At 42.9% G+C, this 22934-nt stretch overlaps 1 long non-coding RNA gene across 1 annotated transcript in view; it reads right to left on the reverse strand.

The window, feature by feature from the left end:
• LOC145547125 (uncharacterized) overlaps nucleotides 1-15304 on the reverse strand; it is a 40864-nt gene extending 25560 nt beyond the window's left edge. The window contains exon 1 of the long non-coding RNA XR_014083548.1: nucleotides 14938-15304. This is a non-coding gene — a long non-coding RNA (uncharacterized LOC145547125). The remainder of the gene's footprint in view (nucleotides 1-14937) is intronic.
• Nucleotides 15305-22934: the final 7630 nt, after the last annotated feature.

Here is a 22934-nt window from a genome sequence, read left to right on the forward strand (position 1 = left end):
CAGGATTCAATCTGCAACAAGCTCAGCAGGTTTTGCCATTGAAGAGACCGATTGTCAGTCCCCTGCAGATTCCACCAGCTTCAGATTCCCTGGAGCTGCCTGAGTCCCTGCCAGCTCCCTCCACGTTCAACATCACTAACCATCAGGAAAATGCAAATGAAAACCATGATGCAATATCACCTCACACCTGTTAGAATGGCTATTATCAAAAAGACAACAAATAGGGCTTCTCTGGTGGCTCAGTGGTAAAGAATCCACCTGCCAATTCAGGCAACAGGGGTTCAGTCCCTGGTCCAGGAAGATCCCACATGCTGTGGAGCAACTAAGCCCATGAGCTGCAACTATTGGGCTGGTGCTCTAGAGCCATTGAGCCGCATCTACTGAGCCCATGTGGTGCAACTACTGAAGCCCATGCACCCTAGAGCCTGTGCTCTACAATGGGGGAGACCACTGCAATGAGAAAGCCCATGCATTGCAACTAGAGAGTAGCCCTCATTCTCTGCAACTAGAGAAAAGCCCACACAGCAACTGAGACCCAGAACAGCCAAAAAAATAAAAATAATGAAAGACAACAAATAGCTAGTGTTGGCAAGGAGGTGGAGAAAAGGAACACTTGTGCACTACTGGTAGTATTGTAAACTGGGGATTTAATGTATAGCCTGATGATTATAGTCAATAATACTGCATTATATACTTGAAAGTTGCTAGGAAAATAGATCTTAAATGTTCTCACCACAAAAATCAATGGTAATTATATCATAATGGAGCTATCAGCCAATACTCTGGTGGTAACCATTTTGAAAATACAAGTATATCAAATCAGCAAGTACACTTTAAACTTACACAATGTTGTACGTGAATTATATCTTAATAAATCTGGAAAACATTAAAGAAAAAAACAAAAATGAAACAAAACAAAAAAGTGGTGAAAGATAGGAACAGATACCTCACTGTGGAAGATACATGGCTGGAAAATAAGCATATGAAAAGATGCTCAAGATCCTATGTCATTAGGAAAGTGCAAATTAAAGCAACAAGATACCATGGCACACCTATCAGAATGGCCAAAATCTGGGACACTGATAATGCCAATATTGGTGAGGAGGTTGAGAAATAGGAACAGTCTCTCACTGTTGCTGAGAATGTGAAATAGTATAATCACTCTGGAAGACAATTTGTCTGTATCTTACGAAATTAAGTATACTTTGATTTTAAGATCCAACAATCCCACTCCTTGGTGTTGAAAACTTGACTTTGAAAACCTACATTCACACAAAGCCTTCACATGAATGTTTAGAGCAGCTTTCTCATGACTGCCAAAATTTGGGAGCAATGAAGATGTCTTTCAGTCAATAAGTGGATAAATAAACTATGGTACATCCAGACAATGCAATATGATTCAACTCTAAAAAGAAATGAGCTATGCAACTCTTTTTTTGTTTCATTTCATTTCAGAAAGAACTGGCTGCTTCTTCTCTGCCTTCCAATCTGTCAGCAGAGCCCCCTCTGTGCCCCTCCAACCCCCTCCATTGGCAGAAAGTAAAGGAAAACCAGCTGGAATGGAAGCCTGGGGACAGCATTTGCAGACTTCAGCCCTCTGCAGTACACAGGGAATCCTTTGGACAGTCCACAAAGAAGTCTTGGCAGGTAATTTCGAGAAAGACTGAAAAGGTTTCTCCCCTTTTGTATCTGCTGATCTTATCTCTTGCAGATTCAGCTCAAAAGCAATCAATTTAAAAACGGAGCCACCACCACTACCCAAAGGCTTATGCCAAGTGCCCTACCAGCTACTTTGTATTCATTATCTCAAATTCTCATAACAACCCAGGGACAGTCTCTTGAAAATACCCATTATATAGAAAACTGTGACTCAGAGACATTAAGTCACTGCTCCGAGGTCAAATAGCTCTTGAGTGGCAAACTGGATAGACAATCTTTATTTCATTTGCCATCAGATTCTGCTCTGTTTTTATAACTCTGGTAGCTCTTACCTAATCAGAAATTGATTTTTTTAAATTTTCTAAAGTCATCACAAGGGTAGTTCATCCTAAAAGGTGTAAACAAACAGACGTAAAACCAAGGCCACAGAAGAGCATTCTCAAGTCCAATTATTTGCCTCCCTCCTTCCTCTTTCCCTGGTGACTTTAAACTACTGTACCCTTGTAGAGTACATCTTCTCAAGCAGATAGATAAGATATTGAAGGAACAGAGGAGGGACACTGGGTGTGTTGGAGGATCCCAGAGCTCTGTGCCAGAGGAAGACTCAGCATGAGGGTCAAAGACTGGATGAGAGTGTGCAAAGAAGCCTTGCCACTGAAGAGTGAAGGACCCCCTGTGAAACCCTGCAGGGGTGGGCATTTTTGGTTTCATGTATTTGTACCGTGTGAGGAGAAGGGCTGAGTGGGCCATGTGAATGGTGCTTTATCGTGGGCTATTGTGACTGCTTTAGAAGGAGGCTAAGAATGAAAGAAATGTATATAATGCATGAGCTAAGGCTCTGATTAAAAGGGGTGGAATATTTGTGTTTCATGTGGGTGAAAGAAGTGTGGGCCTTTTTTCTTTAACTTAGGAATCCATCGCTGTCATTGGGGGAGGCTGGTTCAGCTGAGAACTTCAGATTTTTGTCCCCTTTTAGTCTCACTGTCCCTCTCTGGAAATGGCAGCATTCATTCCATTTGTTCCATTTAATCTATCCAACATTATTAACCTCTTTCTAGCTATAAAGTATTGTGGGGTTATTAAGTTGAGTAGGGCATCTTTCCCATCCTCAAGGAGCTTACGATTTAGAAGTGGAGGAAAAGGAGAAAAACTCAAAGAATTATGATGCAAAAATAAGTAGGTAAATAAACAAAGAAATCGTCTTAAAAATGGGGAATGCCAAATAAGATGGAGGGGAAAGGAAGCCATTGTATATTACATGTCTTTACATATCAGGCATTTTTTCTCGGTTGTTCCATTTAAACTTTACAGCATCCATTAAGGTGCATATTGCTATTCTCACTGCACAGAGAGGAAGTGAGGTTCAAAGAGGTAAAGTAACTTATTCAGAATCACAGCATCAGGAATCACTAGGCTCAGTTTGAGGACTGGTCTTCAGGTATTAATGGAGTGCTCCAGGACTCAGTAAATGACCAAAATCCAGCTGAATGGAGGACAGGGTTGAGAATGGGACAAGGACAACTTTAGAACTGAAGCCACGTGACTTGGTCCGAGGTCTATGCTGGCTGGGTAGCAGGGAGGGGGGCATTCCAAGAAGAAGCAGAAACAAGATGAGCAAAGAAGCAGAAAGCTCACACACGAGACCTGTTACAAAGAGCACACGGCCCCACTTGGAAAGACCAGCAATGGGGAGACCAGAGTCCACGGAGTGAGCACTGAGGGGTGGCCAGGAACAGAGCAGAGGGCAGGAATGGGCACTGGGGAGATATGGGAGCCATACAAGGCTGCGAGCGGAAATTCTATCAGCCAGAGAGTTGGATGAATCTATTGATATTCATTTCCATATTTGCTCTGTTGCTTCCATTTATATTTCTCTTCTTCTTTTTTTTTTTGTTATGCTGAGCCCACAGTTTTGGAAATTAAGGCTTCCAGAGATGAACAAATGATGCAACTTGTGATTCCCATAGAACATAACTTAAAGTTTAAACGAGTGGGCTATCATTGCACGGGCTGTGTCGGATATTGCCAATGAGAGGAATCACAGCAATTTTCACCACTCCCCAAATTAAGGGGCTGGCCCCAAACAATACAGGTAATTGATAGCAGAATATATTTGGGAATCCAGGGCTCCTAAGATCAAATCCAGTATATTCCAAAGTTCCTTCCTGGTCTCCCTTATAAAAGCTGAGGAACATGTCTATTTCCATCCTAAAATAGGCATTGCTTTTCCTTGTTTACAGTGCTCAGACTTTTGGAATTTGAGGTGCCTTTCCAGAGCTGATAGAATCAAAGAGAGAAGTAAGTTTTTGCATTATAGCCATGCCCTCTGACAGAGGAGGCTTTTGTTTCTCAGCTGCCGTGATCAAGTAGCACACGGAGATGGTGTGCCCTTAACTGGCTGAGTGTGACAGAGCTGGTTCTGTGAAAGCAAGGCTTCCGTGAGCTGCCAGTTGGCAATCCTGACAGCTGCCAATAGCAAAAACATCAGGAATAACATGTCGGAAAATTCCTGATGCGTCTCCCATGAGCAAATCCCTGCACAGACAACAGCAGAAACATTACAGCAAATTGCAGTTTATCATTCTTCCCTTTACTGCCAAATGCAGGCTGTAGACATTTCTTGTAAATGTACACCTTGTATGACACATTGATTTGGGTGGAGGGACAGACAGGGCAGAGCATCCTATATTGATACAGTATGGGATTGCAAGTCACAGGACTGTGGCTCATGCAAAAGGCAATTTAATAATCAAGATCCTGAGCCTGACGCTTGCGAAATGTGCCAGAAAAAAACCACACACACAGATGGAGGCTTTGCCTTTGAAATGATTTTCCAGGGAAGCCGCTGCTGAAATGCCTGCAGGATGCCTCTTCTGCACAGACCCCATCAGCATGCTGCCAGGACCACAGGATAAACTTTCCCTTCCTTTGCAGGGTGCCTGACTGGCAATGCCAAGGGGCTCCTCTGGTCTGGCCAGTGCTTTTCTTGACAGTTCTGCTTCCTGATGACTCTGAGCTTTTTTCAAAAGCCAAATCCACTTCTGGGGATGAGGATGACTGTTTATTTCCTTCGTAGGGAGGAGCAAGATGGTTTCAGGGTTCAAGATGGAGTTTTCAAACAAGAATTACAGCATGAATGTACTCAAATTTTTGTCCATTTGGTTCATCAAATATTCATTCAAGGCTGCCCTGGTGGCTCAGTGGTAAAGAATCTGCCTGCCAATGAAGAAGACAGGAGTTCCATCCCTGATCCAGGAAGATCCCACATGCCTTGGAGCAACAAAGCCCGTGCACCACTAGTGAGTCCACACTCTAGAGCCCAGGAACTGCAAATACTGAGCCCACGTGGCACAACTACTGAACCCACATGCCCTAGAGCCCATGCTCTGCAAGAGAAGCCACTGCAATGAGAAGCCCGAGCACCGCAACTAGAGAGTAGCCTCTGCTAGTAGAGAGTAGCCCCTGCTAGTCACAAATAGAGAAAAGCCCGTGCAGCAGTGAAGACCCAGCACAGCCAGAAAGAAATAATCAAATAAATAAAATTATATAAACTCATGCATTCAGTGTACGTGCTGTGCCTTTCTGTGACACACAAGCTGTGCTAGGCAGCACTGAGGACAGAGAGGGATGTAGACCTGACCAGGTTTCTGTCCTAAACATGTTAGAGGAGGGCGTACAAATAATTACTCAGATGAACCTCTAAGCTTAAACCCTGGTCAGTGTTGTGAAGGGGAGGCAGGCTATGAAGGAGACCCAAATCCAGATGAGAGAGAAGAGGGCTGCTCTCACGAAGGGGTGATGAATGCGAGCAGGCTGAGAGGACTCCAGCAAAGGAAGAACCTGGGGGCAGCCCTGCGTGGAGGGGGCAGTGTGGGGGAAGGGCCAGGATGGAAGGGTTTGGCGGAATGGCTGGAGGAGGTCGGGTTAAACTGAGTGACAGAGATTTGAGGACCATGCTTGCAGAGGGGGCTACAGAGAGAGACCCTCCCTGACACAGAGCTTTGGATTCTGTTGACACTTTTGGATCCTGTTGACGAAAATTAGAGATACCAAGGGAACATTTCATGCAAAGGTGGGCTCAGTAAAGGACAGAAATGGTAGGGATCTAACAGAAGCGGAAGATATTAAGAAGAGGTGGCAAGAATACACAGAAGAATTGTAGAAAAAAGATTTTCATGACCCAGATAATCACGATGGTGTGAACACTCACCTAGAGCCAGATATCCTGGAATGTGAAGTCAAGTGGGCCTTAGGAAGTATCACTACGAACAAAGCTAGTGGAGGTGATGGAATTCCAGTTGAACTATTTCAGATCCTGAAAGATGATGCTGTGAAAATGCTGAACTCAATATGCCAGCAAATATGGAAAACTCAGCAGTGGCCACAGGACTGGAAAATGTAAGTTTTCATTCCAATCCCAAAGAAAGGCAATGTCAAAGAATCCTCAAACTACTGCATGATTGTACTCATCTTACACGCTAGTAAAGTAATGCTTAAAATTCTCCAAGCCAGGCTTCAGCAATACCTGAACCGTGAGCTTCCAGATGTTCAAGCTGGATTTAGAAAAGGCAGAGGAACCAGAGGTCAAATTGCCAACATCCGCTGGATCACTGAAAAAGCAAGAGAGTACCAGAAAAACATCTATTTCTGCTTCATTGACTATGCCAAAGTCTTTGACTGTGTGGATCACAATAAACTGTGGAGAATTCTGAAAGAGATGGGAATACCAGACCACCTGACTTGCCTCTTAAGAAACCTGTATGCAGGTCAGGAAGCAACAGTTAGAACTGGACATGGAACAACAGACTGGTTCCAAATAGGAAAAGGAGTACATCAAGGCTGTATACTGTCACCGTGTTTATTTAACTTATATGCAGAGTACATCATGAGAAACGCTGGGCTGAATGAAGCACAAGCTGGAATCAAGATTGCCAGGAGAAATATCAATAACCTCAGATATGCAGATGACACCACCCTTATGGCAGAAAGTGAAGAAAAACTAAAGAGCCTCTTGATGAAAGTGAAAGAGGAGAGTGAAAAAGTTGGCTTAAAGCTCAACATTCAGAAAACTAAGGTCATGGCATCTGGTCCCATCACTTCATGGCAGATAGATGGAGAAACAATGGATACAGTGGCTGACTTTATTTTTCTGGGCTCCAAGATCACTGCAGATGGTGACTGCAGCAATGAAATTAAAAGACACTTACTCCTTGGAAGGAAAGTTATAACCAACCTAGATAGCATATTAAAAAGCAGAGACATTACTTTGCCAACAAAGGTCTGTCTAGTCAAGGCTATGGTTTTCCCAGTGGTCATGTATGGATGTGAGAGTTGGACTATAAAGAAAGCTGAGCAACGAAGAATGGATGCTTTTGAACTGTGGTGTTGGAGAAGACTCTTGAGAGTCCCTTGGACTGCAAGGAGATCCAACCAGTCCATCCTAAAGGAGATCAGTCCTGGGTGTTCACTGGAAGGACTGCTGTTGAAGATGAAACTCCAATACTTTGGCCACCTGATGTGAAGAGCTGACTCATTGGAAAAGACCCTGATGCTGGGAAAGATTGAGGGCAGGAGGAGAAGGGGATGACAGAGGATGAGATGGTTGGATGGCTCAACCATCACCATGAAGACGAGTGTGAGTAGACTCCAGGAGTTGGTGATGGACAGGGAGGCCTGGCATGCTGCGGTTCATGGGGTCACAAAGAGTCGGACATGACTGAGCGACTGAACTGAATTGAACTGACGCTTTTGGATCTTACCTTAAGTGCTGTTTGGAGACAAGGGAATGGCATGATCCCTCTGGTGTTTCAAGAAAGTTTTCCCACGTTGGGGTGTGGGTGGACCTTGTTCTAGGGAGGAGGGCAAGGTTGAGAGCTGGCTACCACTCAGGAGGCGGTCATAATGGGCTTAATAAGAGGCGAGAGGGGCTTTGACCAGGGGGAACGCAATGGAGCTGGGAAAGTGGATGTATTTGAGATGCATTTTGAAACTAGTAATGCGAAGACTTGGTGATGAATGTGAGTGGAGAGTGACAGGCTTGTTCATAGGTCAGTTTGTTCATTGCTTTCTCTGGATCTTAGCCCTGCGAGGTGGTGGTGCTGAACACACATTCATAGATAACGTTGAGTACAGTTGAATATGCTCTGCCAGGGCTCTTCTGTGACCTGATTCCACACAGCCTCAGGCCAGTTCTCCAGGCAACTCTTAGTAATGATCCCAAACCCTTGCCACATTCACTTACTCCTCTTCACCAAAATGAAATCTGCTTTTCCCCATTTCCATAGTATGGCCTTTGGCCATGCTGATCCCCCTGCCTGCACAACTCTGCCCAAAATTCTCTGCCTTCAGGGCCAGCAATAATCCCGCCCCCTCTGTGAAGTCCTCTCTGACTACCCCTAGGCAAAGGCAGTTATTACTCTGTCTGTTCTGATCCAGCCCCTCATGCCTTTAGATCGCGTTCTTCTGTGTTTTCTGTAGAAGAGTTAGTAGCCTTGACAGTCTTGGACAGACCTGGATTCAACCCTGGCTTTCCCTCAGAGTAACTTTCCAATTTAGGACAAGTTACTGGATCCTTTTTAATTCTTGTTGTTGTTGTCTAGTTGTTGAGTCATGTCCAACTCTTTGCGACTCCATGGACTGAAGCCCGCCAGGCTCCACTGTCCCTGAGATTTCACAGGCAAGAACACTGGAGTGGGTTACCATTTCCTTCTCCAGGGGATCTTCCTGACCTAGGGATGGAACCCATGTTTCCCGCAGTTTTGGGTGGATTCCTTACCTCTGAGCCACCAGAGAAGCCCTTTAATTCCAGGTACCTCACTGATATAATGGGACTTCCTAGGTGTCTCAGTGATAAAGAATCCACCTGCTAATGTAGGAGACATAAGAGATGCAGGTTCAATCCCTGGGTTGGGAAGATCCCTGGGGGAGAGCATGACAACACACTCCAGTATTCTTTCCTGGAGAATTCCATGAACTGAGGAGCCTAGTGGGGTATAGTCCATAGGGTTGCAAAGAGTCAGACACCTCTAAAGTGACTTAGCATGCACACTGATATAGTAGGAATATTAACAGTGCATATCTCATGGGATCATTGTAAGGATTAAATGAGATAAACAAGGTCAGTTGTTTAGCATGGCACCTGGTACATGAATGTAAGCCATCACCACCATCATCTAATCATTATTACCCATAATTTTAATAAATAATCTTTGCTCATCTTTTCTTACTCCTGACTAGATTGAGCATTCCTTGGGGCAGAGGTCAGGACAATCATTTTGGTATCTCTGATACCAAATACAATGTTTAGAACAGCACAGATACTCAGCATATATTTTTACATTAATGAGGAAAATGAACAGATGATAAGATGAGCTCTCTGTGAAGTGAATGAGGCAAGACGATATATTTAAGAAGAAAAGCAGGGAACCAGTTACTCTCCTTTAACCCAAATATTTTGTTTCATTATATAACCTATGATTTAATACCAGAAATGGAGACATATGCCTCCTGTCCCCAAAAGGCCACTGCCTGTGGGAAACAAACAGGAAATCCCATTGTATTTCTACTTTTAAAATGGAATTCCTCATTTCTCTTCACGTGCTGAAAAGCAGTTGAATTTGCTGGGAGGCTGTCATCAGGAAGAGTAGAGATTGGCTTAAAAACTAGGATAAAAATGTGAGCAGCACATAGGCCAGAAAGAGAAGGCACTGTGTCACAAATATCACATTGTAAAGCTTGGTCACGGACGATGACTTCACTTATCTTTCAACAAAGGATTATGCTTAAAAGCATAGAATAATATCAGTTTAACATCTCTGTTTGGTGGAACATGATTGTAATAATTTTGAACATTGTTGAACCAATGCATAAGACATTCTGAAATATCCAGCAGGAGAGAAGATAATGAAGATAATAAACTTTGTTACTGAAAGCCTCTCATTTTTAAATAGCGTAGGTCCTAGCAAGTGGAGGGACCTTTTGTTTTGGCAGGTAAGGTGGTGGGTAGATGGGCGAGTTTCAAAATGAAGACACAGCAAGGCAGAATTGCATTCTGTCATCCAGGAGAGAAGAGTTTGGACAGTCATACGAAAGCTAAATACAGAAGAGAAAGAGCTGAAGAGGCAGGGAGCAAGGTGAAAGAATGAACAGGATCCCGACTCAGCTTCCGCCATAGAAAATTCTGGGCACTACAGAGATGTCTAAGGGAGAATTCGACATGTTGGCTGGGCCAACATAAACCCTCTGCTGGCTCTCAGCACCCTCCGGTAAATTATATACTGCTCATGTGATCCTCTGCATGAATGGATTATTTTAGGGGAAAGCAACTAACTGAAGGAAACCAGAAACATAGTTATTTTTTTTCCCATTTGAGAAAGTAGTAAGACATATTTTTAAATGAGGGGAAACAAGAGATTACAGGGTTTGGTGCTTGCCAAGCAAAAAAAGTCTTGGTGTTTTTCTTTATAAGAATAAAGGAACACGAACAAGAAAATAGAAGATAAAACCAGAAGAAACCTTATAAACTATATTTATATACACCTATTTAATCATTATCAAATTTATTCTCCTCATTCCCAGTTTATTAATCAGTTATCTGTGCTAGTGGATTACATAGAGAAAGAAAAACCCACATACAAAGTTAATGAGAAAAGATGAAAGTATGTTTACCATCACACCGGCCTGGAGCCCAGGATCCACGCCACTGGTGCATGCATGCATGCTAAGTTTGACTCTTTGCGACCCTATGGATTGTAGCCCTTTGCCAGTCTCCTCTGTCCATGGGATTTTCCAGGCAAGAATACTGGAATGGGTTGCCACGCCCTCCTCCAGGAGATCTTCCTGACCCAGGGATCAAACCCACATCTCTTTATGTCTCCTGCATTGGCAGGCAAGTTCTTTACCACTAGTGCCACCTGGGAAGCCCCCAGGCCGTTGGTACTGTGAAATGAAACTATTTCCTGCCATATCAATAAGCAAGAAATGTCACAGCCATCAGTGATTTCTGGTTTCCAAATGTGAACGAGGGCTCCCAAAACTGTGATCCAGCGGATGCTGCCACCTCTACTTGGATTGCTGAGGAGCTGGGGAACACAAGAAGCGGCCATCTGCAAATCCTTACGGTGAATAAGGAGACAGGATTTGGCCCCAGACAGCTGAGGCGCATATTCATAGGAATAAACTCAGTGAGCCCAGAGGCTTGAGTCTTCCCATACATAGAATACTAAATTCCTTAACTTGGGATATCTGGCTTCCTTTATTTAAGTATAATTTTTTGAAGTTAAGATTCCTTGCCCTTTGTTGCAAAACTTTTATAAAAGCTGGCTCCTCCCTTCACATCCTCAGAGCAGTTTTCTCAGAGATACTGAGATGCTGTCTCCTGGGCTTGGAGTCCTAAACATTCCCATCAAATGAAATAACTCTCTACTTTCAGATTGTGACCGTATTTTTTTAGTTGGACAGTGAAGTGAAGTGAACTGAAAGTTGCTCAGTCATGTCCGACTATTCCCCAGGCCAGAAACTGGAGTGGATAGCCATTCCTTTCTCCAGGGGATCTTCCCAACCCAGGGATTGAACCCAGGTCTCCTACACTGCAGGCAGATTCTTTACCAACTGTGGTGGTGGTGGTGGTTGTTAGTACCAAACTGTAAACAGCTTCCCAGGTGGTGCTAGTGGTAAAGAATCTGCTTGCCAATGCAGGAGACGCAGGTTAGATCCCTGGGTCGGGAAGATCCCCTGGGAAAGGAAATGGCAACTCACTCCTGTGTTCTTGCCTGGGAAATCCCATGGACAGAGGAGCTGGATTGGGCTACAGTCCATGGGGTCACAACGAATTAGACATGACTTAGCAACTAAACAGCAACAGCATATATGTCTCTCCTACTGGTTCTCTTTCTCTGAATAACACACACAGGTTCATTTTTAAATTTTTATGTCCTGACTATATCAACATTGTTAAACATTGTAAGTATCAGCCTTCCTGGGTATCTAGTTTTTCAAGCTTATCTTATGTCAAGGTTCCTAAGTTGCTTGTCATTTGGTCCTTCCTAATTTTCTTTATATTTACCTCTCTTTTAGCCCTTAGGGGGTTTTTGTTTTTATTTTTTGGTAGTGCCATGAAGCTTGTGGGATCTTAGTTCCTGACCAGGGATTGAACCTAGGCTGTTGGAAGTGAAAGCTTGGAGTCCTAATCACTGGACCTCACCCTCAGAGTTTTGACATTGAAATGGCAGCTAGCAGTCCCCAAATTAGGCTTGTTTAGTTTCACCATCAACACCTCCCTCTCCTGCTCCCAGAATTGCCCCAACTTGAGTTGGATTGCCCCAACTTGAGTTACTTGCTCATCTTTTGATTTGAAAACCAAATCAGGGTGCAGGGGATGTTCAAACCGGCCAGACTTGGGAAACATCTCCCTCTAGAACGAGAGGTCAGGGTCAGCCTTTCCCAACTCACAGACACTGAGAAGGATCAAGGAAGCTCCCAAAGAACAGCTGAAGTGACGCTATCTGAATGAAAACAGACAGTGGGAAGGCAAAACCCCACACAGGACCCCTTTCTTTACGGTCTAAGTTGGTGATTTTCTCTTCGGTTTTCTTACATTCTGGGATTCTCTAGTGCACCAGACTCTCCTGTATCTCTGAGTCTTCACATACATTTTTCTTTCATCCCCAGATACTTTTCCTCATCCTTTTTTATTTGGCAAACTCCTACTTATGCCTCAGGACCCAAATATCACCTCTTCTATGAAGCTTCCCTTTCCACTGCCTCTGCTAAACTTGTCCCTTGCTCCTCTGTGCCCACAGAGCATTTTGTACACGAAGAGCTGGAACTGAATTAATTAGCAGGGATAAAAAACTGAACTAGCCACATCCTTTTGAAAATGGAAAGCAGATGATGTTGGCTTAGATAAGATCAAACAACCTCAAATCAACAAATGTTTATTGCGTGTATACCAGGCACAGGGGTCCCCAAGCAGAATCCTGCTTGATGTGTGTGTGTGTGTGTATGTGTGTGTATGTGTGAGTGTGTGTGTATTTAGCATCACAGGCTTTTAGGATCTTGGTTTTTTAAAGCTTATCTTGTTCAACCACTTCCTTATTCAGATCAGGAAACTGAGGCTCAAGTGGGTTTCTCTGTAGCTCTAACAATATATAATCTGAGCCACCAAAAGGAAGGAAAGGTTGGTCCAATTCTAGGCTAAGAAAACCACAGCTATTATCTTAAACTTCCTGTTCTAAACTCCAGGCCAGGATAAGATCCTTGTCTCCAGTGACAATGGCCACTCCAGACAGAGAATCAAAATCAATCTGTCCTTGTCTCTCTCTCTGTTCCCACTTCCCTTTCTCTTTGGAAAAAATAGAAAACAAAGAGAAGTGAGAGAGCTGGGGCCAGGGTATTGGGACACTGATTCAGATTGTTTCCTTTTTTTTTTTTTTGGATATGTTTATATAAGGACACTATTGATGACTCACTGCGTAGTGGAGAGCCATGATACATTTTGTTGGGAATTCAAAACCTGCAGACAGAGTGTGGACCAAATGAGTGAGGCTCACAGGGACATAAAAGTGTATTAAGGCAAAGGGATAAAGGTCACTTGCTCTCTGCGGCAGAAGTCCCGTCTATTTTTCTCATGATATCTACGTAGACCTTCCCTCTTAAAAGAGTCAGAATGGGTTAGGAGCAGAACTACATGAACCCTGCTATACTCAAAATGGAAAGTGAAGATTTATTTGGATTCTTGCCAGACTTACTCAGGCACAAACATGTAGAAATGTTTCCATAAAATAGTTTCCATGAAAAAATGCCCAGGCCCCATCCTTCCTAGGGTCACTGCCTCTCCATCGCTTTCTGGCCTGTCTCTGCATTCTGGCACCCTCCAGGCTCTGCCCACTCATCACTGCTTGCTTCCAGATACTTTTAGAAATAGTGCCCTGTTCAGAAATGACTCAGATAACATCCTGAATCCTCAGCCTGGCATTTGGGCTTTTCTCAACCATTCCAACTTCTCCATACCATGTTGAAACATGTTTGAGGGGACTGGTACCAGGTTACCAAGCCAACCATGACCAGTGTATAGTCCAGTGAGAGTGCTTATAGATCAACCACTAAACTGGTAAGTGTGATGAAGAACATAGAATCAAATAATATGATGAGAAGTGCCTTAGGCCGGTGGGGGGTTGGGACCACAACCTTGGGATATTGGGGGAAGGTCACTCCCACGGTGGTATATTGAGGCCTAACTGATAGGAAGGATCCAACCTCTGGGAACACCTGGAGATCATTTCTCTCCACACAGAAGAAGAAGCAAAGGCAAATTCCCTGACTTATGAAAGAACTGACTGTTTGAGGAGTAAAAATAAATGGAATCTATTAGTAAGAGAAGGAGGTTTTGCTGGAGAAGACTCTTGAGAGTCCCTTGGATTGCAAGAAGATCCAACCAACCAATCCTAAAGGAAATCAATCCTGAATATTCATTGGAAGGACTGATGCTGAAGCTGAAGCTCCAATACTTTGGGTCACCTGATGCAAGGAACCCACTCCCTGGCAAAGACCCTGATGCTGGGAAAGACTGAGGGCAGGAGGAGAAGGGGGCGACAGAGGATGAGGTGATTGGATGGCATCACTGACTCAGTGGACATGAGTTTGAGCAAACTCTGGGAGATGATGAAGGACAGGGAATCCTGGCATGCTGCGGTCCATGGGTCACAAAGAGTTGGACATGACAAAATGACTGGAAACCAACAAATTGTGAAATACACAAAAGCAACAGAAAGGAGTTTGGATTTCTTTGGAACCATGGAAAGTCACAATTCAGTTTTTCAATTTGAGAGTTAGAGGACTGACATTTTCCTTTGATCCCTCTGTGGGGAATGAATGGTAATGGAACCTCCTGATCCTCACCCTTGTGTAATCTTTTTCTCCTGGGTGTGGGCTGAGCCTACTCACTCACTTCTGATGAACTGCATACTGCGAAAGAAGGGAAGTCCACTTCCAATATTAGGTTATAAAAGGACTCTAATTTCTGTCCCTCTCTGTCTCTCTCTCGCTCGCTTGCACAAATGCACATGGACACTCTGAGGAAGCCAGGTTCCGTGCTGTGAGTTCCCCTATGGAAAGGCCCACCTGGCAGAGAACTGCTGTCTCCAGCTAACAGCAACCGGCCTGGATATGAGGACTCCCACAGCCGTGCCAGTCAGCTTGGACACAGAGTTCACTTGCTGGGGCTGCCATCACCAAAACTGCAGACTTGGTGAATTAAACAAGAGAAATTTATCTTCTCACAGTTCTGGAGGCTGCCAATCCAGGATCACGGTGTCAGCAAGTTTGGATTCTCCTGAGGCCTCTCTCCTTGGCTGGTAGAAAGCTGCCTTCTTGCTGGGTCCTCACGTGGCCTTTCGTGTGTGTGTGTGTGTGTGTGTGTGTGTGTGTGTGTGTGTGTTTCTGGTGTCTCTCTCCCTTCTTATAAGGGCACCTACCCTTGGGTAGACTGGTAGGACCCCATCTTTATGACTTCATTTAACTTTAATTAACTCCTAAAAGCTCTTTCTCCAAATACAGTCCCATCTTAAGGTACAGGATTTAGGACTTCTGCATATGAATCTGGGGAAGGGGGCACATTTCAGTCCCTAAGGGAAGCAGGTCCTCCCTCAGAAGAGCTCTGAGGTACCTGTAGTCACAGGGCTCCCTGGATTGTGACCTCGTAAGAGACCCTGGGTCAGAGGTGTCCAGTCCAGCCATGACTGGATCACTGGCCCACTGAAACTGTGAGACAATTTCTAGGGCTTTAAGCTTCTAAACTCAAGGTGAATTTTTATACAGCAATAGACAGCAAATGCAGATACTGGGACCAGGACACGGGTGCACCTTAGCAAATACCTAACTAGGTGGCATGGCTTCAGGGACAGACAGCAGGTGCCGTCTCTCTCTCCTTCACTCTCTCTCCCTGCCCTCACTCTGGGAAGCAAGCTCCCACCTTCTGACCAGCTCCGCAGAGAAGCCTGTGTGGCAGGGAACGGCTGCCTCTGACCCCCAGGCAGGGAGGAGCCTGCCCAAAGCTGCTGAGAATGCCAGAAGTGGCTCTGCCTTTTTCTTTTAAGGACACTTGTCATTGGATTTAGGGCCCAGCCAGACAATCCAAGATGATTTCATCTCAAGATCCTTAACCTAATTACATTGGCACAGACACTTTTTCCAAATAAGGTCACATTCACAGCTTCCAAGATTTGACATGGACATATTTTATATTTTGGGGGGTGGGGGGGTGGAGGGCATGCAACCTGTCACAGTGAGTCAACTATTATTATTGTTAATCTTCTTTTTCCAAGATCATACAGCCTAGATTCAAACAGGTAGTCTGTTCTCAGGGCCCCTGCCATTGAACATTTTATAAAGTTGGTTATGTTACAAGCTCACTGTGAGGGTTCAAACTAAAGTATATAAAGCACCAAGTATGACCTCAAAAATGTAGGTTTTTTATGATTAATATGTTTTACCATTAGTTAAACTTGAGATGCTGTTTATCTGACATGAGGTGTTCAGATGCATGGTGGAATTCTTAGCCAAGTTCAGAGAGCTCACGTCCTCCAATCAACACAATTTCCAATTACAGATTCATTTCTCACCATTAAATTCAGCCTCTAGACCCTGACAGAACGGGGCTTTGAAGCCAGAGAAATATCATTGCTCTGGGTGGCAGGACGAGAATTCTAACCTTGGGTTCCCTGGCTCACATTTCAGAAATGGAGAGGAACTGGTGCAGTAAATATTTAATGTGACATGATGTTAGCTTACACCAATTAGGAGTCTCTGGGTCAAATACAAGGAGGGGGTGAAGAACCCTCCTCTGTGCCAGTGTGAGTCAACACAGTTATGCCTTCAGCTTTCTCACTGCAGGGGTTTAGAAACCTTGGGAAAGGAACACTTACTTGAACATTGACAGCTGGTACCCAGGCAGCTCTACACTGAATATCTTCTTGCTTTGTTGACACAGGCACGTGCACCTGAAGGACAGGCTGCTTCAACTGTGGCTGCTTTGGGAGAATGGTTCCCAATGCCGTATGAGGCTCATTATAGATAAATGTTACCTATTCCTCAGTTGGTTGGATAAGGAGGGACTCAGGAAGTTCTCAGAACTCTGCCCACCAGTGCACTGTGTGTCTGCTGTTTTCTCCAGTGTGGTGGTTATCACTTCAGTCCTGGAATACCTATGGGATAGGGACCACCAGCTTCGCTTCCAGGGCAGAGCCCCGCTCCAGCGTCACTCAGGCCAACATGCTTACAGACCCCGGCGCTGGCAGGGTTGCTGGTTTCCACACCTTTCACTTTGCTCTGCAGTTGTGGGTCTGTCTCCTGCATCATAACCTGCTCACCTCTGTGTCTTCCACGGTGCCTGTTCTAGGGTATTGCCAGCAGGAAGAAGTGTGATAAAGAGGCAGGGACATCAAACCGGACCACAGGACTGGGAGTTCAATACGGACTCAATTATGTGCCAGCTCTAAGGTTTATCAAGTACCTAAGCCTTTCCAATCTTCATCTGTAATTTAGCTGTACTGCTAATAGCATTGGTTCTGTTTACTTCACAGAGCTGTTGAAGGGGTTAAGTGAAAACATAATTTACATAATAAACTGCAAAGCCCTGTGTAATAAATTAGGATATTAGCTGATACAGAAACACATGAATTATGGAATTCTTTAGCTCTGCAAATCCTTCTTGCAAAAGTAGACAAAAAGCAAAAAAAAAAAAAAAAAAATCCAAACACACAAACAGCAGCAATAAAGAAAACAAGCAAATAACCCCATTTATGTACTCCAAAAAACAAAAAATGCCGTGACAAAATAACCTAATCATCCAACAAATCTACCTTAATGAATGTCTCTCTCTCTAGTCTTTGTATCCTGGTGTTTATCATTCCTTTAGTTGATAAACCCCCTTCTCTTCATAATTCTTTACATCTTATCTGGATTCTTATTTTATTAAATTGCAATATTTCTGGGAAAGGTGGCATTTGGCTTGAATTCAGCCTGAAATATAACAACAGCTTTTCAAGGGAGTGGAGTGTATGAAGTTTTTTGGTTTAATTAAGGATTGGCAAAGTGGCCCAAGAGCTAAGAATTTTTTCATATTTTTAAGTGTTGAAAAGAATGTCAAAAATAACATTTTATGAAGCATGAAAAATTTTATGAAATTCAAATTTCTGGGACCATAAATAAACTATTGTAATACAGCCACACCCACTCACGTACTATTCATTGCCTATGGCTGTTGCAGGGGCAAAATTGTGAGAGATATCCTGTGGCCTTCAGGGCTGAAATATTTACTTTCTGATCCTTTACAGAAGAAGTATTCTGACTTGGTTAAATTCATTTCTTCCCTTTTTTCAGTCCTGAATATTGAGCATCTGCTTGAGGCTGGTAACAGTGAGTTGAGAAAGCCCTCAAAAATTTTACTTCCATTGGCAAAAAAAAAAAAAGACAAGTAGCCAGATCATTAAAGGAGCCCACCCAGGCTGGGAAGAGAGGAAGGCAGGATCAAGTTTGTGGGACCCACAATCCCAGGTCAGGAAAGTTGAGGTTGACCTGATGGCCACTATGGCAGCTCACCTGCCCACCTGTCCACGGGTGAATGCCTTCCTCTGCCTGGTTAGTCACCGGCACACCTTCCTCTAGACATGATGTATCTTCATGATAGAATCCTATGATTTTCAAAGCTCTCTGGCATGTTCTAGAGCCAATGTGTAGGAGGTATGGCCATTGAAGGCCATCCTCACTTCCCTATAATGGAAGCTCCCTACTTCTGAATTTGGATGCAGATTTTGGGGGGTGCCCCCTCCATGGTGTTCTACAGAAGCTGGTTTGGAAGTAGTTTGGGGAGATTTTCTAAGGGCTGACTTTGTAAATAAGATAGCCCAGCTTCATGTGCTCCTTCTTTGTATCTATAGTCCTGGAGGAGAGCAGCCCCCCAAAGCACCTCTTGTTTCTTTTTCAGAAGCTTCTTTACCAGCTCTTCCCATGAGGTGTCCCCCACTGAGCAATTTGCCAGCTGTTCTCTGCTGCTCTATAAGAAGGTCCCCAGGACCTAGAAACAGGGCTGGGATAGGTTGAGGCCATAAGGCACTTATCTTGGACACAACACTCAAGCAGTCATCAAAACAAACCCTCAATGGTCATGATAAAAAAACATCAGAATGCAGTATTTTAAAAATATCAAAATTAATGTAAAAATTGATATTGAACAGAAGTCAGGATTACTCATAGTGCTTTGCAGAGCTACATCAGAGTTTGAGAAAAGTTTAGAAGCAGGAAAAGGAAGAGTTGAGAAAAATCTCATATAATAGCTGTCTTCTTTGAAAATGGTAAATTCCAGGGAAATCCAAGGGTGGAGGTCATTCTAGAAGCTGTGTCTGTGTGGAGTTTTGGAAATATTTGATAGCACTCAAATTGAAGCCAAACAATGAGAGTCCTAGCTTTGTCTGTCTCCTGCCTTGTTGAGTGACTTTAGAAGTCACGTCTCTACCCAGGGCCTCAGCTTCCCTACTGTAAATGAAAGAGGATGGGTCAGGCTAGATGATAGATTTATTCTAGCCATGGAGTGTTGCTATGCTGGCTCTCAGTTGGAGTTGAATTATAAACACACAAGACTAATGCGGGTCTCCACCCCTCAGTTCCCCCAAGGTGTGAGGACAGGTATTGTGTAATTCCCTCCAGAGCAGCGCTCTTGTTTGTGGGGGCTGGGGACTGCCTGGAAGTCATTTCAGCTCTGGGGGCATGTGTTCACCCTTTGCAGACTGGCAGTTTCTGTAAGTATTTAGTCCGTGTTAACTGTGAGCTGCTGGTGGAGGGGCTGACCATTGAAAAGCTGCAAGGTTGTCAGAAGTTTCTCAATGGGGAGCCACCATTCCACTGGGCTCTTAGAGGCATTGTGTACAAAGTACTTGCAACATCCTGTTATCACTGGAAAGCCATGCCCTGCGCCCAGCTGGCAAGCCATAGCCCATTGAAAGGAGTGAGTTTAGAAAAAGATTTCATTTAATGACTGGCATATGTTGAAACAGGATGTTCTACCTTCCAACATGCTTTCTAAGGGCTTAGTCTTAAGTTTTTATCACAGATAAGAATAGTCAAAGGGGAAAATTAGACAAGTTATTTCTGTTTTTATAACCTCAGGACATTGCATTTACTATATGTAAATTATGTTATCAGATCTTCCTTCCTCCCTTGAATTCAAGTCCCTCCAGGGCGGGAAATGAGCAAAATTCATTTCTGTATTATCTTTGCTTCTCACAAAACCTGGTACAAAACATATAGTCAGTCAATAATATATTTCACATGAATATATTATTTGAAATGAAATCAAACTCATGTAATCATAGAGAGCAGGCAATACTGGAAATCAAATATGCATTTTACAAACTTGGGAGCAGAAGCCAAGTTTTCATAGCAATTTAGTGGAAGAAATGAAGCCAATAATGCAGTGTGCTTTTAGTGACCTGTGGAGCAAACAGATAATAAGCATCACCTGACTCCAGGTGGGAATTCAACTTTGCCTAGAAGTTCAACTGAAGATGCTTCTGAAATATTCAAATATAAAGTGGAGGGTTCAATATACAGAAGCAAGGAATGTTGGTTTTGCAATGAATATGCATGATCCTCTACAAAAAAACACATTAGACGGAGAAGAAAAGAAGAGAGTCCCAATATACTGCTGACAATCTGTGTGACCTTACACAAGTGATTAAACCTTCTCTAGTCTGCTTCTTCTCTAATAAAACAGAAAACATCATTTCCAGGATTTTATAATTCTGAAAGTGCATGTTTACAAAATTTAGTATGAAGTGGCTCAAAGGGTCAGAAAGCTATATGGTTCATGTTGAAATATTAATTCTTAGGAGGGAGCAAGTGAGTAATATGTCAAAATGCTTTATGATTCTCATTCTTAAGGCTTCTTTGTGTTACAGCTTTCTTCCAATTCCAATATGAGGGGAGACTGGGAGGCTGCAGGAGCTTGCTAAGGCTTGTTGTAGTCAGCCAGAGGCAAAAGGAACTGCATTTTCCTTGGAAACAAAGTGAAGAGTTTTCCAAACAGGGAAATTGCCTAAATTATGCAATGTACTTTTCTCTTCCAATCTCTCCATTCTGGTTGAAGTGATTCATGATTTTAGTTTCATCTTATCCTACCTTGCCTTCTGGGCCGATAGGTTTCTCTTTGAGATAGTAAACAGTGACTTTGCTTTTAGATCTGAGTTCTAAACTCAGACCTGCCACTTACTTTGTAACCCTGGGCAAATCATCTAAATTAGTTGAAACATAGTTTTTATTTTTGTTTTTTTTATTGGTAAACTGGACAGATTCCCTACTGATGATGAATAATTCAAACTGATTTCTAAAGTGACTAACCCATGCTGGATGTTCAGTGATTGCTAATCTACTTTTAAAAAGCATTCTTCCTTGCTATTAAAAGAGTTTTTGATTTATTTTGGTTTCTCTGAAGATAGATTTTTCTCTCTCTAAATCTTGCATATATGTATCCATTCATTCCAACTTTTGTCTTTCTTGATATTTAGCCAGTATAAATTTTGGGCTCACTTCAAAGGAGCTACTTTGCTAGATAAATCCCCTGGATCAGAGGTAGGCAGAAGATTTGGTTGAAGTCATTTTTTCCCCCTACCTGTTGGTGCTGATAATTAGGGATCAATTAGAGATGCTTGTTTGGAAGGAAAATTTCATGAGCATGTTTTATCCTGTACATAATAAAAAAATAGCTGCAAAGACATCAAATATTGGACTTATAGACATAGGAAACAGTAACAACTATCATTATTCTATTTATAAAGGTAACAGATACACTTTGAAGGAACTACAGGGAAGAGGAAATTACATAAAGTATCAGTCTAGCTTTGTAAAAGAGCCCATTAGAATACTCTGAAGTGAAAAATACAGTAAGTGTAGTTTAAAAATCAAATGCAGTTTTGACATAGCAAGAAAAATATAAAGTCAATGTCAAATTCTTTCTGAATAGAAAGACCAGAAGTTTTACTGAATGAAACATATAAAGATACAACTATGCAAAAAATATGAAAGAGAGAAAAGAATCAGAGAGCAAGGGGCTTCATATACATTTGAATAGAATTCTGGAAAAAGGATAGGATGGAGAAGAGACACTATTTGAAGAAAATTGACTGATCATTCTTCAGAACCAATGGGAAACATCAATCCACAGATAGAAGTCAAGTGTATCTTCAATAAAATGAAAAGAAATTCACATCTAGGCACATCACAGGAAACACAGAAACAATCATAAAACCAAAATAAAAGTCTAAATCTGTGAGAAAAATAAAAAAACAGCTTGACCTGAAAATGCGGCCATCTTGACAATGGAATATTTTCAGAAACAGAAAGAAAGGAAATGATTTATTTGTATCATCTTCATGACTGTGTCTCCAGCAGTAAACTCAGACACAATAAGCACCTTCTCTCCACTGACTACTCAGCTGGGCAAGGCAACGGCTGAATGCAAATTCTGAAACATGAGCTGATTAGAAATACACAAATGTGAGAAAGCGAAGGTCTTCTTTGTCTCTTGCCCTGTTAGAAGGTACAGGAGAAGAAAGACTTTATTTCTACAGAGTTATCAGGAAGTCCAATCCCCCCATTTTATAGTTTCATGGCTTTCTTACACACGGTCCAAAAGAATCTAAATCCCAGTATCCTAAGGCATTAAGCTGGGGTTCAATTCAATTGTAAGGTTTGATCACGTGCTCCCTCCCCTCCCGCAGTTCCTGATTCAGTAAGCCTGGGGTGGCATTTCAACAATGTCCATTTTTAGTAAGTTTTCAGGTGATGCTGCTGGGTATACCAGGTCACACTTGGAAGACCACTGCTGTAGAGCATGTGTTATATGTAATGAAATAACTTCTTTCCTATGCATCAGTTACCACATTCGAGACTATCCTTGGGAGAACTGAGAAAACAGACACTCATCATTTTCTGTGCCCTGTGGTACAGGTGAAACATCCTGCTTCTGAGAGATGGCATGATTTCCCAGCGACTTACTTCTGGTATCCAGACTCAAATAGCCAACTGTCTATTCAGCATGCCCATTTGGATTTGTAACAGGAATCTTAAAAGTCATCCTCCAAAACTGAACTCCCCCATGTGTGTAAATGTCTATTTTTTTTTTTACTGTCTCAAGTGTTCCAGTAAATCTCAGATTTTTTTTTCCAGTTGCTCAGAACCTTGTAGTTAAAAACTATGATCTTTCTCTCAAAGTCCCTATTAAATCA

The sequence above is a fragment of the Giraffa tippelskirchi genome, chromosome 4 (genome assembly GCF_054371585.1).
Source record: "Giraffa tippelskirchi isolate mGirTip1 chromosome 4, T2T-mGirTip1v1.2.pri, whole genome shotgun sequence".
In the NCBI taxonomy this organism is placed as follows: domain Eukaryota; kingdom Metazoa; phylum Chordata; class Mammalia; order Artiodactyla; family Giraffidae; genus Giraffa; species Giraffa tippelskirchi.